At 40.8% G+C, this 14666-nt stretch overlaps 1 long non-coding RNA gene across 3 annotated transcripts in view; it reads left to right on the forward strand.

The window, feature by feature from the left end:
* LOC137541388 (uncharacterized) overlaps positions 1-14666 on the forward strand; it is a 145807-nt gene that overhangs the window by 8821 nt on the left and 122320 nt on the right. For all 3 annotated transcript variants that reach the window (XR_011025145.1, XR_011025146.1, XR_011025144.1), the window contains exon 2: positions 2442-2511. This is a non-coding gene — a long non-coding RNA (uncharacterized lncRNA). The remainder of the gene's footprint in view (positions 1-2441; positions 2512-14666) is intronic.

Below are 14666 nucleotides of genomic sequence, written 5' to 3' on the forward strand. Positions count from 1 at the left end.
CTAGCTTTATTATACTGTTGCCTAGCAACCCTGCAATTTAACCGAGATTATTTCAAAAGATGCAGGCTCATTTCAGAATGGTGTTCATCTTCACTTTATTGTTTATATTTCCAACTTGTACTTTCAATACACAGAACTACAAGCAATTTAGGGGACACACTGGTACTCAGGGAGGGAGAATTTTAGCAGACGCACTTGGGAAGCTTTGTAAATAAAGCAGCCTAGAGAGAGGTCGTACTTTTACATTTTTTTGAGAGAGCTTAAACGACCACTATCACGAAAAATTGTAAAATTTTAAATACATGGCAACACATACAAATAAGAAGTAGGTTTCTTCCAGAGTAAAAATGAGGCATAAATTACTTTTCTCCTTTGTTGCTGTCACTTACAGTAGGTAGTAGAAATCTGACAGAACCGACAGGTTTTGGGCTAGTCCATCTATCCATAGGGGATTCTCAGCATGGCCTTTATTCTTTATAAACACATTCCCTGAAAAGCATTTATACAAACATGCTTGCCAGCCTCCCTGTTTGCTGCACAATTTTTTGGCAGTTGGATGGTGCAATTGCCATTCAATAAGAGCTTTTGAAAAATAAATAAAACCACGAGAATCCCCCACAAGAAGATGGGCTAGTCCAAAACCTGTCAGTTCTGTCAGACTTTTACTACCTAATGCAAATGACAGCAACATAGGAGGAAATTTATGGCTCATTTTACTCTGGAAGAAAGGTACTAATTATTTGTATGTTTAACATGTATTTAAAATATTGAAATGTTCATGGCAGTAGTCCTTTAAATCAGGTTTTAAGATATTTCATTCAGGGAATATCACTTTAATTGATTTTTGAACAGTCTTTATGTCCAGCTTAAGGGGGAACTGTAGTGAAAATAATGTAATGAATAAAATTGCTTACTTTTTTACAATATTAATTGATAAATGATCAATTAGTCCTTCCAGATGATCTCTGTGCATAGAACTAAGAGTAAACAAACATTCTGCAGAGGGAGATATGGCTGGAAACAGCCATTATTTCCCACAATGCAATAAGGTCACACAGTTAACTGTCCAGACCATGGTCCTGACATCACACTGTTAGAGGGGTTTCACCACAATACATAAGTCATACAGATGTTCCTGATGATCTAATTAAGAAAAGGTAAAGACTTCTCAAGGGAACGGGGGTATCAGCTACTAATTTGGATGAATTTCAGTCCTGGGTTAAAGTTCCGCTTTAACCTGTTCTCAGAACAGGTGCAGTATATCTACTTCACCTTTGCTCCAGGGGCGAGTATATAAGTACCTTGCTGCGATCGGCCACCACACACACTCATCGCTGCCTGTTAGTAGACTAATCGGTGAATGGAAACACGTGTTCCCATTTCATGATCAAAGTGCCTGTGATCAATGATCATCAGTGAGATATTGGTGGTCATTGAGAAAGTAAAAGTTAAAACATACACACAACCTTTCCAGTGTACTGTTCACAGTAGAGGGGACATCTAGTGGCCACATAGTAAAATTACAATAATAAATCCCTTATTAATTAACCCCTTACCCCCTCCCACAATCATACACATAGTTACCAAAATAAAACACTTGGAATAAAAAAAAGTGTCATTTAAAAAAAATGTAAATAGTTACCTTAGGGGCTCAACTTTTTTAATAAGTATTCATAAGTCATGAGGATAGATTACTGTTGTTTTTGCAAATAAAAGCTTATAATTAGTGGTATAGTTTAAATGGACAAAAACTGAAAAAATGCACCATTATTTCCAATAAAATATTGTCACCATACATTGAACTAGGGACATAATTTAAACTTTGTAATAACCGGGACAAATGGGCAAATAAAATGTGTGGTTTAATCCACAGTAGCACATCTTAAATTTTTAATTTAAAACTATAATGACTGAAAATTAAGAAATACTATTTTTTTCATTTTTTTTATTATTATTATTGCAGTTAAAGAGAATTTAGAATAAAATAATTCTTAACAAAAAGTACCCCCCAAAGAAAGCCTAATTGGTGGTGAAAAAAACAAAATATAGATCATTTTGGTGTGATAAGTAGTGATAAAGTCATTGATGAATGAATGAATGAAAGTAGCGCTGAAAGGTGAAAATTGCTTTGGAACACCACTTGTTGTGGTCAAATGGTTAAAGACCTCTTGTCATGAAAATTTCTGTTTATTGACCAACAGTCCTTAAAAGTGGCAGCAAGGTGGCATGACATAAAAATGAAGCCTGAAAGGTGCAACATTACAACCACTTCCTTAGGACGGCCTTTGACTATACTGCACCTGTGAATTGTATTTAAAATGAAATGTTAGTTGTCATTGTCACCACAGATAATTTTGATTCATCAGATCTTGTTTTGAATTATAACCTATAAACAAATTCATAAACCCTCTGGCTCTAATCCAATTCACTTTTTCTCCTAGGAGATCATTTTTCATCTTTTGCTTAACATAACTTTTCAGTACTCTGCAGTTGAAAACTGAAAACCAAAAAGTAAGTGGAAAAGTACTGTAAAAAATATTCTGAGTATTTTCTGTTTTGCTAGAGGCTTAAAGGGTATTTTATTGATAAGATGTGAAAATATATTCCAGGAGAAAACTTGGGAGAAATAGGTAAGTGTATAAGGGCCTTATCTATCAAATAGAAAGAAGATCCTTTCAAAACTTATGGTGTTGGTGGCTGCTAAACTTTTAATTGGTTCTATTTCTTTATTTAAGTCAGGCATACTCTGTGTTATGTTTGCTTTATTGACTTTAGGTGTGTTTGAAAGTTAAACTGTTTGTTGAGAAATAAAAGGTATACAAAGTTTTAAGGTGCGCCTATAAACTCATAAAACAGTGTCAGTTTTTATTCACCAATAACAGAACAAGTATATGAAATTTTAAAACAAACGTATGCAGCAATAAATAATCAAGCGGCTGCAAAACTGCTGAATTTAATGGGCTAGGGCACGTTGTGATTTTGTACACACACCAAACCTTTGTGGATTTATGCCTGCACTCTACCAATCCTCTGTCTACTAACTGGTGCTATTTGGGCTATTACACTATCAACACCAGCTGCACATGCACTTTTTGACAACTAACTTTTTTTTGCCAAAATGGGAGAAAGCACACACATTTTTTCAGCTGCAGCGAAGAGTTTAGGAGGTGATTGTATGTTTGTGAGGCAGGATCCTGCTCGATTATTTATTGCTGCATAAATTTGTTTTTAAATTGCACTTACTTTTACTATTATTGATGAAGAAAAACTGACACTGTTTTATCAGTTTATAAGTGCACCTTAGAATCTTTGTATATCTAACCGATCTAGTAGGAAGAATCAATATTACTAAGGTTGCAGCTGAATTATCTATACATTTATTTCTCCAAACGCAACACTCCACTCTTGTATATTGAGAAATAAATTATGTTTTTCAGTGTTTCCAGTGGAAGGTGTGTCATGTCATACCTTCACAGGAAACCTTACAAATACTATTTACTTTGGGTGTTTTTTGCAATGTGGCCATGATTAAGAGCGATATCGCTCATCTATAGGTGAAATTCTTCCATCCGTTCAAGCAAGAAAAAGCTATAGTATTTGGAAAACTTGTTATCTCATTGAATGGAAAAATTTAAGTCTAAATACAGTACTAGGATAAATGAATGACAGAAATAACAGTATGCAAGTACCAGCAAACAGCTGCCTAGCTGTAGGAACTGTACAGTTAATATATCTGAATTGCTTTATGCAAAGTAAAAAAAAAAAACTCCTCAAAGCTTCAACTTGACTGTAAATTGCTTGTTAACTAGCTGGCATTCCTAGTCCCAAAATAAATAGGTAGCTTTTCAGTTTGGACTTAAAGACCATTTCCAGCCCAAAAAAGGTTTCAATGGCAATATATTACAGGATCTTCTCAAAAAATTAGCATATTGTGATAAAGTTCATTATTTTCTGTAATGTACTGATAAACATTAGACTTTCATATATTTTAGATTCAAATACACACAACTGAAGTAGTTCAAGCCTTTTATTGTTTTAATATTGATGATTTTGGCATACAGCTCATGAAAACCCAAATTTCCTATCTCAAAAAATTAGCATATTTCATCCGACCAATAAAAGAAAAGTGTTTTTAAAACGAAAAAAGTCAACCTTCAAATAATTATGTTCAGTTATGCACTCAATACTTGGTCGGGAATCCTTTTGCAGAAAAGACTGCTTCAATGCGGCGTGGCATGGAGGCAATCAGCCTGTGGCACTGCTCAGGTGTTATGGAGGCCCAGGATGCTTCGATAGTGGCCTTAAGCTTATCCAGAGTGTTGGGTCTTGCGTCTCTCAACTTTCTCTTCACAATATCCCACAGATTCTCTATGGGGTTCAGGTCAGGAGAGTTGGCAGACCAATTGAGCACAGTAATACCATGGTCAGTAAACCATTTACCAGTGGTTTTGGCACTGTGAGCAGGTGCCAGGTCGTGCTGAAAAATGAAATCTTCATCTCCATAAAGCTTTTCAGCAGATGGAAGCATAGAGTGCTCCAAAATCTCCTGATAGCTAGCTGCATTGACCCTGCCCTTGATAAAACACAGTGGACCAACACCAGCAGCTGACATGGCACCCCAGACCATCACAGACTGTGGGTACTTGACACTGGACTTCAGGCATTTTGGCATTTCCCTCTCCCCAGTCTTCCTCCAGACTCTGGCACCTTAATTTCCGAATGACATGTAAAAGTTGCTTTCATCCGAAAAAATTACTTTGGACCACTGAGCAAAAGTCCAGTGCTGCTTCTCTGTAGCCCAGGTCAGGCGCTTCTGCCTCTGTTTCTGGTTCAAAAGTGGGTTCATGCTTCCATCTGCTGAAAAGCTTTATAGAGATGAAGATTTCATTTTTCAGCACGACCTGGCACAAAGTACTTTGTTCGGATGAAAGCAACTTTTGCATGTCATTCGGAAATCAAGGTGCCAGAGTCTGGAAGAAGACTGGGGAGAGGGAACTGCCAAAATGCCTGAAGACCAGTGTCAAGTACCCACAGTCAGTGATGATCTGGGGTGCCATGTCAGCTGCTGGTGTTGGTCCACTGTGTTTTATCAAGGGCAGGGTCAATGCAGCTAGCTATCAGGAGATTTTGGAGCACCTCATGCTTCCATCTGCTGAAAAGCTTTATGGAGATGAAGATTTCATTTTTTAGCATGACCTGGCACCTGCTCACAGTGCCAAAACCACTGGTAAATGGTTTACTGACCATGGTATTACTGTGCTCAATTGGCCTGCCAACTCTCCTGACCTGAACCCCATAGAGTATCTGTGGGATATTGTGAAGAGAAAGTTGAGAGACGCAAGACCCAACACTCTGGATGAGCTTAAGGCAGCTATCGAAGCATCCTGGGCCTTCATAACACCTGAGCAGGGCCACAGGCTGATTGCCTCCATGCCACGCCGCATTGAAGCAGTCATTTCTGCAAAAGGATTCCCGACCAAGTATTGAGTGCATAACTGAACATAATTATTTGAAGGTTGATTTTTTTTTTGTTTTAAAAACACTTTTCTTTTGTTGGTCGGATGAAATATGCTAATTTTTTGAGATAGGAAATTTGGGTTTTCATGAGCTGTATGCCAAAATCATCAATATTAAAACAATACAAGGCATGAACTACTTCAGTTGTGTATTTGAATCTAAAATATATGAAAGTCTAATGTTTATCAGTACATTACAGAAAATAATGAACTTTATCACAATATGCTAATTTTTTTAGAAGATCTTGTATATATATATATTTTATTATATATGTATATCTCACTCCAAGCGCCGAAAGTTTTGGTGCCGCTGCTCTGCTCTGGACCAGACCAGACTAGCGGCAAATCCATCCCGCGCCTGCAACGAGACGGAGGTACCGTAAGTTCCGCCCGCTGCCAGCCACCGCACCACACTTAGTTCTGGAGGGGAGAGCGAGGGAGGGAGAGCCCTAAGGTGAGGGAAGGGGGGGGGGGGAAGATGACCTTCCTTCCCCGCTAATCCCACAGCTCTCTCTCTTCTTTGCGCTGTTCCCCTCCTGCTGGGGACATATACTGGGGACATATACCTCTGGCTAGTGGCTACATATACTGGGCACATATACCCCTGGCTACATATACTGGGCACATATACCCCTGGCTACATATACTGGGCACATATACCCCTGGCTACATATACTGGGCACATATACCCCTGGCTACATATACTGGGGACATCTCTACCCCTGGCTACCTGTTCTGGGGACATCTCTACCCCTGGCTACCTGTTCTGGGGACATCTCTACCCCTGACTACCTGTTCTGGGGACATCTATACTGCTGGCCACCTATTCTGGGGACACCTATAGACCTGGGGCTACCTATTTTTTGGGGAACCACTGCTGTCATATTAAGTGTATTTTGGGGAACTACTGCCAGATTATGTGTATTCTAGGGGAATCGCTGCTGCCAGATTACATCTATTTTTAGGGAACCACTGCCATATTATCTGTATCTTTACGTGGATTTTTGGTGAAATGCTGTAAGATAACATGTATTTTGGGGGAAGGGGGGAAAACACTATGGCAGAGCTCAAACTTCCCCGGCGGACCTCTTACAGCACTACTAAAATCATGTATATTTGGCCCCACCCATGACCACGCCCACATTCTGTTGCGTGACCCGCCCATGTTTTGGCAGGGATTTTGTCGGTAAAAAAATCTTTTGTCAGTAAATTTTTAGGTATTTGTCAGTAAAAAATAACGTGAAAGGTTGGCAACACTGGTTGGAAGATCCTCTGGAGGTGTGAGGTGTTTCACCCCCTAGCAGCCAAATAAACTTTATTTGGCTGCAGGGCTGAATTTTTCGTGCTGCTGGGGAAGTTTGCCTTCCCCAGCCTAGCAGGCTCAGCTGGGTATGCAGCGGCAGATTAGGGGTGGTGGCAGAGATCACTCATACGTACCTGTCCGGACAGCTGAATTGGCTTCTTCCACCTCCACCGCGGTGGCAACGTAGTCCAGGATGGTCTTCTCAGTTCCGATAACATGATATTACATGTGATCAGGATCCATGAGACCATGTCAGCCGTCCAGCGCCACCTAATGGTGGAAGAGGGGTGATGGCAGAGTCTTTGATCACCCTTGTAGGAGACCGGGAAGGGGGGAGGGAGGGAACAAAGGAGAGTGCACTCAGACTTCTGATAATCAAAGGGGACCAGCTGGTCATAGACAGATCTCACCTGATAAGGTGGCTGATATGCCCATATGTGTGTTATCAGCATTAGCGCTTGTGTCCCTCTCAGACCAGGGACCAGGTCAGCAGAAGTTTCTCTGTCCAAAGGAGAAGAGTCCTGTGGCTGGAAGCAGGAGAGCTGGAGTAGCTGGCTTTAACTGTAGCCGTTAGTGTCCCAGCACTGGCTTTACTGGCAGAGCTGCAGGCACCTATGGGCCTTTGGGGAGATAAAATCACCCCGCTGTCCAGCTTAACCACAGTGGTGGCTGGGCAGTGAGCAGCAATGCTGTAGCTGCTGAAGGAAAGCAGATGAGAGACTCGTGCATAAAGTAACTAATCTCACTAATATTATAAATGAGAAAGTTTGGATGTTTGTGAATCACAAAACAATGGCTGAACGCATTTGAATGAAATTTGGCACACACAGTACATTACCTGGAATAACATATAGGATACTTTTTATCCCCATAACCAAAAAGTGGGCGGGATCAAATACAAATTTCACTGGGAAAATATAAACTGCAGCTATTCTTACACTGTTTATGGTAGGGTCTCATACTTTGCACAGTTGGTCACTGGGTGACTGGGATTAATATTCAAAAAAGTGGGTGGAGCCTACAAAAGCCAATCAAAATTCATCTATTGATTTTCTAGGGGAATATTTAATAGCTGCCATTCTTGCACTGTTAATGGTACAAGTCTCAAACCTGGTACAGTTGGTCATTAGGTGACAGGGGTTCAAATGCAGAAAAGGAGCTGGAGCCACAGCCAATCAGATTTGTTTCATTTCAATGCAAATTATTGATGCCAAAAACCACACAGCTCACAAACTAGGTCATTGAGTAATTGTGTGTTAGGGTTAGAAAAAGTGGACACCAGCCAAATACATATCCGGGCAACGCCGGGCCATCAGCTAGTTCTTTAATAAATGTATCAGTTGCAGAATATTTCAGGGGGGCATTCCCCCATTCCTCAGCCTAGTTATTATTATTAAATTAGGGGTATAACCAAATTTGTGTTGCTTTCATTCACTCACACAACATAAAATACTGTTTTGCAACCTCAGGTCACACTGAAGATCATAATAGATAGTCTATACAACAGCCTTGAAGACTAATGGAGAGAAGAGAATGCAGCTATACTTTAAAAGAACAGGCATACATTATGCTAATGGCACACATTAAGGCTGCTTTCACAGTGGGATATTACAGGCGCACGTTAGAGCAGCCTGTAACGCAGCCCAACTCACAGTAATGAAAAATCAATGGGCTGTTCACAGTACCCACGTTGCGTTACAGTGTAACGCTGCACGTTCAATGAAAGTGCAGCATGCTGTGCGTTATATGCGGTTTTAGCCGCGTTAGACTGTTTGCACATGCTCAGTATTGTTGGAGGAGGAGGGGAGAGTCCACTATTGTGCCTAGCCACATGGCTAATTAATATTCACTGCACTGTGTGACATCACGTGTTTACTTCCTGGAGCGTCCACTTTGTGTGACGATTGGCTGGCGGAACCACGTGATGCAGAGTGTTCCGATCACGTGGTCTCCACAGTCTTCTGACGCATGCGCCGTTTTCGTTCTACCAGTATCGAATGAAAACGGCGCACCAAGAGACACATAAAGCGTCTCTATGTAGCTTCCAACTTTAGCACCACCATGCGTTGCGTTAGGGGCACGTTATGCGACCTTAACGTCCCCTAAAACGCAAGGTCTTGGTGTGAAAGAGCCCTAAAGGATGAAATAGCATATCTCTTTCAAAACATTTTTAAGAACAGTTACTTTTTGATGGCCTTTATGAATCTATACAACACCCTCATTCGCATGTGGTGGTAATTGTTGCTTGTAAAAACTCGCCAAAGCATTGTTTGCATCGCAAAAAGGATTTTCGATATTTTGAAAATATATTTGCAAAAATATTTTTTTTACTTTCACAATGTGGTCACTGAAAACGAATATAGAAAATAGCCGCAAATACGCTGTCCCATATGCTGGGTGGCTGCAGGCGAACAATTCGCTCTTTACTTCCGCCTTCACTTTGACAACATGCGTGTTGTTCTGTGCCATTTAAAGTGACACTGAAGTGAATAAAACTTATGATAGAATGAATTGTACATGTAGTACGAATAATTAGTAGAACATTAGTAGCAAAGAAAAGAGTCTCATATTTTTATTTTCAGTTATATAGCTTTTTTTTATAGAACATTGCATCATTCTCTAATATTTGCAGTTTACAAACTACACACTGCATTTTACACTATGAAACAGAACAAAGCTAATGACCCTTTGAACTTCCCTGCAGTAAAACCTTATCTGAAATTGTCTTTCACGGTTTCTTTGATGTACAGTGGGTTGCAAAAGTATTCGGCCCCCTTGAAGTTTTCCACATTTTGTCACATTACTGCCACAAATATGAATCAATTTTATTGGAATTCCACATGAAAGACCAACACAAAGTGGTGTAAACATGAGAAGTGGAACGAAAATCATACATGATTCCAAACATTTTTTACAAATAAATAACTGCAAAGTGGTGTGTGCATAATTATTCAGCCCCCTTTGATCTGAGTGCAGTCAGGTGCCTATAGACATTGCCTGATGCGTGCTAATGACTAAATAGAGTGCACCTGTGTGTGATCTAATGTCAGTACTAATACAGCTGCTCTGTGAGGGCCTCAGAGGAGAATATTGGGAGCAACAATACCATGAAGTTCAAAGAACACACAAGACAGGTCAGGGATCAAGTTAATGAGAAATGTAAAGCAGGCTTAGGCTACAAAAAAGATTTCCAAAGCCTTGAACATCCCACGGAGCACTGTTCAAGCGATCATTCAGAAATGGAAGGAGTATGGCACAACTGTAAACCTACCAAGACAAGGCCATCCACCTAAACTCACAGGCCGAACAAGGAGAGCGCTGATCAGAAATGCAGTCAAGAGGCCCATGGTGACTCTGGACGAGCTGCAGAGATCTACAGCTCAGGTGGGAGACTCTGTCCATAGGACAACTATTAGTCATGCACTGTACAAAGTTGGCCTTTATGGAAGAGTGGCAAGAAGAAAGGCATTGTTAACAGAAAGCATAAGAAGTCCCGTTTGCAGTTTGCCACAAGCCATGTGGGGGACACAGCAACCATGTGGAAGAAGGTGCTCTGGTCAGATGAGACCAAACTGGAACTTTTTGGCCAAAATGGTAAACGCTATGTGTGGCGGAAAACTAACAGTGCACATCACTCTGAACACACCACCGCCACTGTCAAATATGGTGGTGGCAGCATCATGCTCGGGGGGTGCATCTCTTCAGCAGGGACAGGGAAGCTGGTCAGAGTTGATAGGAAGATGGATGGAGCCAAATACATGGCAAATTTGGAAGAAAACCTCTTGGAGACTGCAAAAGACTTGAGACTGGGGCGGAGGTTCACCTTCCAGTAGGACAATAACCCTAAACATAAAGCCAGGGCAACAATGGAATGGTTTAAAACAAAAAATATCTATGTGTTAGAATGGCCCAGTCAGAGTCCAGATCTAAATCCAATCGGGAATCTGTAGCAAAATCTGAAAACTGCTGTTCACAAATGCTGTCCATCCAATCTGACTGAGCTGGAGCTGTTTTGCAAAGAAGAATGGGCAAGGATTTCAGTCTCTAGATGTTCAAAGCTGGTAGAGACATACCCTAAAAGACTGGCAGCTGTAATTGCAGCAAAAGGTGGTTCTACAAAGTATTGACTCAGGGGGCCGAATAACTACGCACACCACACACCCCAGTTATTTATTTGTAAAAAATGTTTGGAATCATGTATGATTTTTGTTCCACTTCTCACGTGTACACCACTTTGTATTGCACTTCAGAAACAAAAACAAAAGACCGAGAGCCCAAATGGTGCGGTATTTCAAAGCAATAGAGACAAAATAGGTGGAAAAAGTTATACTCACAAACATGGGTTGCCCCTAGGCAACCACTCCATATGCCGGTGGGGAGAATTAGTACCTGACCCCACTCAGGTATAAGATGTCGCTCTCTGTAGAAGGAAATTAGGAAGAATCCTTGCCACCATAGGTGGATTGCATTGTGATAAGGATAAGAACCAGAGGCGCCAAAAAGAGTAAAAACAATATTAAGATTAAAAATTGGGGGGAGACGTACTCGCCACTCATCAAACAGACCAAAAACCAATAGAAGACACAATGTCTGGTCAAAAATTCAGCAATTTATTAGTACTCCCGGGTGCTACGCGTTTCACGGGATTATCCCGCTTCCTCAGGCAATCAAACAGGAGCACAAGCTACAAAAAATACAAAACAATAACATACATAAATAACGGACCCCAAATGCTTGTGATAATTTAAAACAGAAGTCAGCGCTTCACAAATAAAGTGCAAACAACAGTGCAGGCATGAACCTCATGTGTATACCAACTTTAAAGAATCAATCACTAGGGGTAATTTGAGTATCTATATAAGTAGATGTTCCAAGGATACAACTTCTAAAGTGATAAACATATATAACCTGTATATCCTATATACCGCTGTTTTTAGTATCATGATTAATGATAATGGCTGTCATCACCCAGTGTCTAGTAATTTGTACAGCCCTCAAATGGTTGTGATGGTATGTTGCATGATAAAAGCAGACCAGGTCTAAAATGGCTTAACCTAAGATGACATGGTCGCCAGGTAAATTATACAGTGCAGTGCTCAATAAATCAATGATATAAAGAATAAACCTAGTGAGGACAAAGTAATGAAGGGACTTACCAGTTGGGGGTCTGGAACGAGCTCAGCGCCTCAGTGGGGAACGAGGCACACTGAGCCCTACAAATAGCTTGGATGAGCGGAGAACGCCGTCTCCGCATTGTCCTGCGTCACTTCCGCTACGCTGAGCGGAAGTGGCATTTAGCGCGCATGCGCCGGAGAGTGTCGGCGCCATTTTGGATATGGTGTACTAATGGCAAATGTGTCCCGCTCGCATGTGGCTTTACGTCAGTCTAAGCGTACTATGTGACGCATATGTATACAAAATACTGGCGCTACAGGCGCCTGAATGCCACAAAAACGCTATGGCGTCTTTGTGCATCCAATTGTGCGTAAATAGTGTTGATGTGCAGAATAGTAAGGTGATGGGAGCTCGAACCAGGGGGGATCAAGGGGGGTACTTGAACATTCGAAAATTAAATATAAGAAATATGAACCTAGGGGAATTCTTCTAGAGGGAATTCAGTACTCGTATCTTATTTCTCATAAGGCATAAACAAAAATGCATAAATAAAAACAAAAAATATGCATCATATCTAAAACAACAAGCTGGAGTAAACATATAGATTGCCATAAAGATCGACATAGTAATAAAATAATTTTTTAAAAAAGATTTTTTTTAAAAATCCAACAGCAGAAAACATTATGTATCTCAGTGGATCGAATATAAGTAAAAGAGAGGACAAGTACAATAAAACCTTATATCACTATCAATCGTAGTGCAACTAATAGCACATATAGATTCAGTATCATTTGGGTATACAAATACCTTCTTCATTTTTTCTCTAAAATGCTTTCTCTAGGACCTCATTAAGACCGTTAGGGACCAGACTTTTTAGGATATTGATCCAATAGATCTCCTTCTGGCGCAAGGCTTCAAAGGTATTTGGGGTGTGTGGGGGAACCGCCTCTATGAAAGTGATACGGAATAGAAGAGGATTTTGATCATGATGTGTGCCAAAATGTCTAGAGACGCTGTGGAGTGCTAGACAATTAATAATGTTTCTCTTGTGTTGGCCAACCCTACTGCGGGCCTCCTGGGTCGTGCGGCTCACATATTGGAGGCCGCAAGGACAGGAGATGAGATAAATGATGAACCGGGAGTCACAATTAATATGTTGTTTTATGGGGTAAATACTAGATGTTGTGGCCAAATGGAAAGTGTTCGTATTATTCACAAACTGACAAGCCATGCATCGGGGCTTATTGCATGGATAAGATCCGGGTCTAGTGTTACCTTTGGACTGTATGCTCTTGAGCCTGCTTGGTGCAAGTAAATTTCGTAGACTTGGGGCCCTCCTGTACGTTAATGGTGGTCTATCCGGGATAGCTGATTTTAAGTAGGGGTCTTGGAGTAGGAGGTCCCATCTATTTTGTAGTATCGATCTAATAGTTTTATGCTGAGCACTGAATCTAGTGATGAATCGTGGAAAGGACGATTCCTGGGTAGTGGCCATTGTAGGTTTGGTGTGAACCACTTGGGTAGCTCTGTGTCTGGCATCTCTCAGTAACTTCTTAGGGTACTTGCGTTCAATGAATTTATTTGTCAGGATTGCAGACTGTGAGTGAAAGTCCTTATGATCAGTGCAATTGCGGTTGATACGTTTATATTGGCAATAAGGGGTATTGGTGGTCCAGGGTTTATGATGGTGACTGTTGAAATGGATGTAGTTATTAGCATCAACCTTCTTAAAGAAAGTTTTTGTTTTGATTCTATTTCCATCAATGTATAAGGATAGGTCTAGGAAATCTATAGTAGTACAGTGATGTTGGGCTGTGAACTGGAGGCCAGCTACATTATTGTTTAGGTAGTGGACAAAGTGTGTGATGCTGTTAGAGTCACCCTGCCAAATAAAAATTAAATCATCAATATATCTTTTGTAGAATATAATATTGTTTTGGAAGGGATGTTGAGGGTGAAATTTTGAGCGTTCCAGGAGGCCCATGGACAAGTTCGCAAACAAGGGCGCAAACGAACTGCCCATGGCCGTCCCGGTCAGCTGGTGGTAGTACTTGTTCTGAAAACTGAAAGTATTATGCGTTAGGATGAATTCAGCACATTGCGTAATAAAACTTCTCTGGGCCATGGGCATACGTGGGTCGTTGCTTAAAAACTGGTCAATAGCCGTCAATCCGAAGTCATGGGGAATGTTAGTGTACAAGGACGTTACATCACAGGTGAGCCAATGGTAATTATCTTGCCAAACAATATCTTTTATTAACTGTATGAGGTGCTGGGAATCCTTGAGGTAAGATGGAAGTGACCGTACGTGGGGCTGGAGGTGATGATCAACAAAAACAGATAGGTTGCTTGTAGTGGAATCGATACCTGATATAATTGGTCGGCCCGGTGGTTTACTGAGTGTTTTATGTATCTTGGGAAGGTAATAAAAGAAGGGGGTTCTGGGATGCTGGTTAATGAGGAAGGTTCTTTCCTTTTTAGTAAGGATGCCCTTAAGGAAGTTATCATTTATGAAAGCTTTCAGTGTATTGTTGTATTCCTCTGTCGGGTCATGATCAAGGATGGCATAATGTTGGGGGTTGTCTAATAAACGAGAGGCCTCCTCAAGATAATCCGCCCGATTCAGAAGGACAATGCCCCCACCCTTATCCTCAGGTTTAATTACAATATCGTGCGTTGATTTAAGTCTATGAAGTGCAGATTGTTCTGCATGTGTAAGGTTAGAGGGGGGG

This window comes from Hyperolius riggenbachi, chromosome 12, assembly GCF_040937935.1.
Source record: "Hyperolius riggenbachi isolate aHypRig1 chromosome 12, aHypRig1.pri, whole genome shotgun sequence".
Taxonomy (NCBI): Eukaryota; Metazoa; Chordata; class Amphibia; order Anura; family Hyperoliidae; genus Hyperolius; species Hyperolius riggenbachi.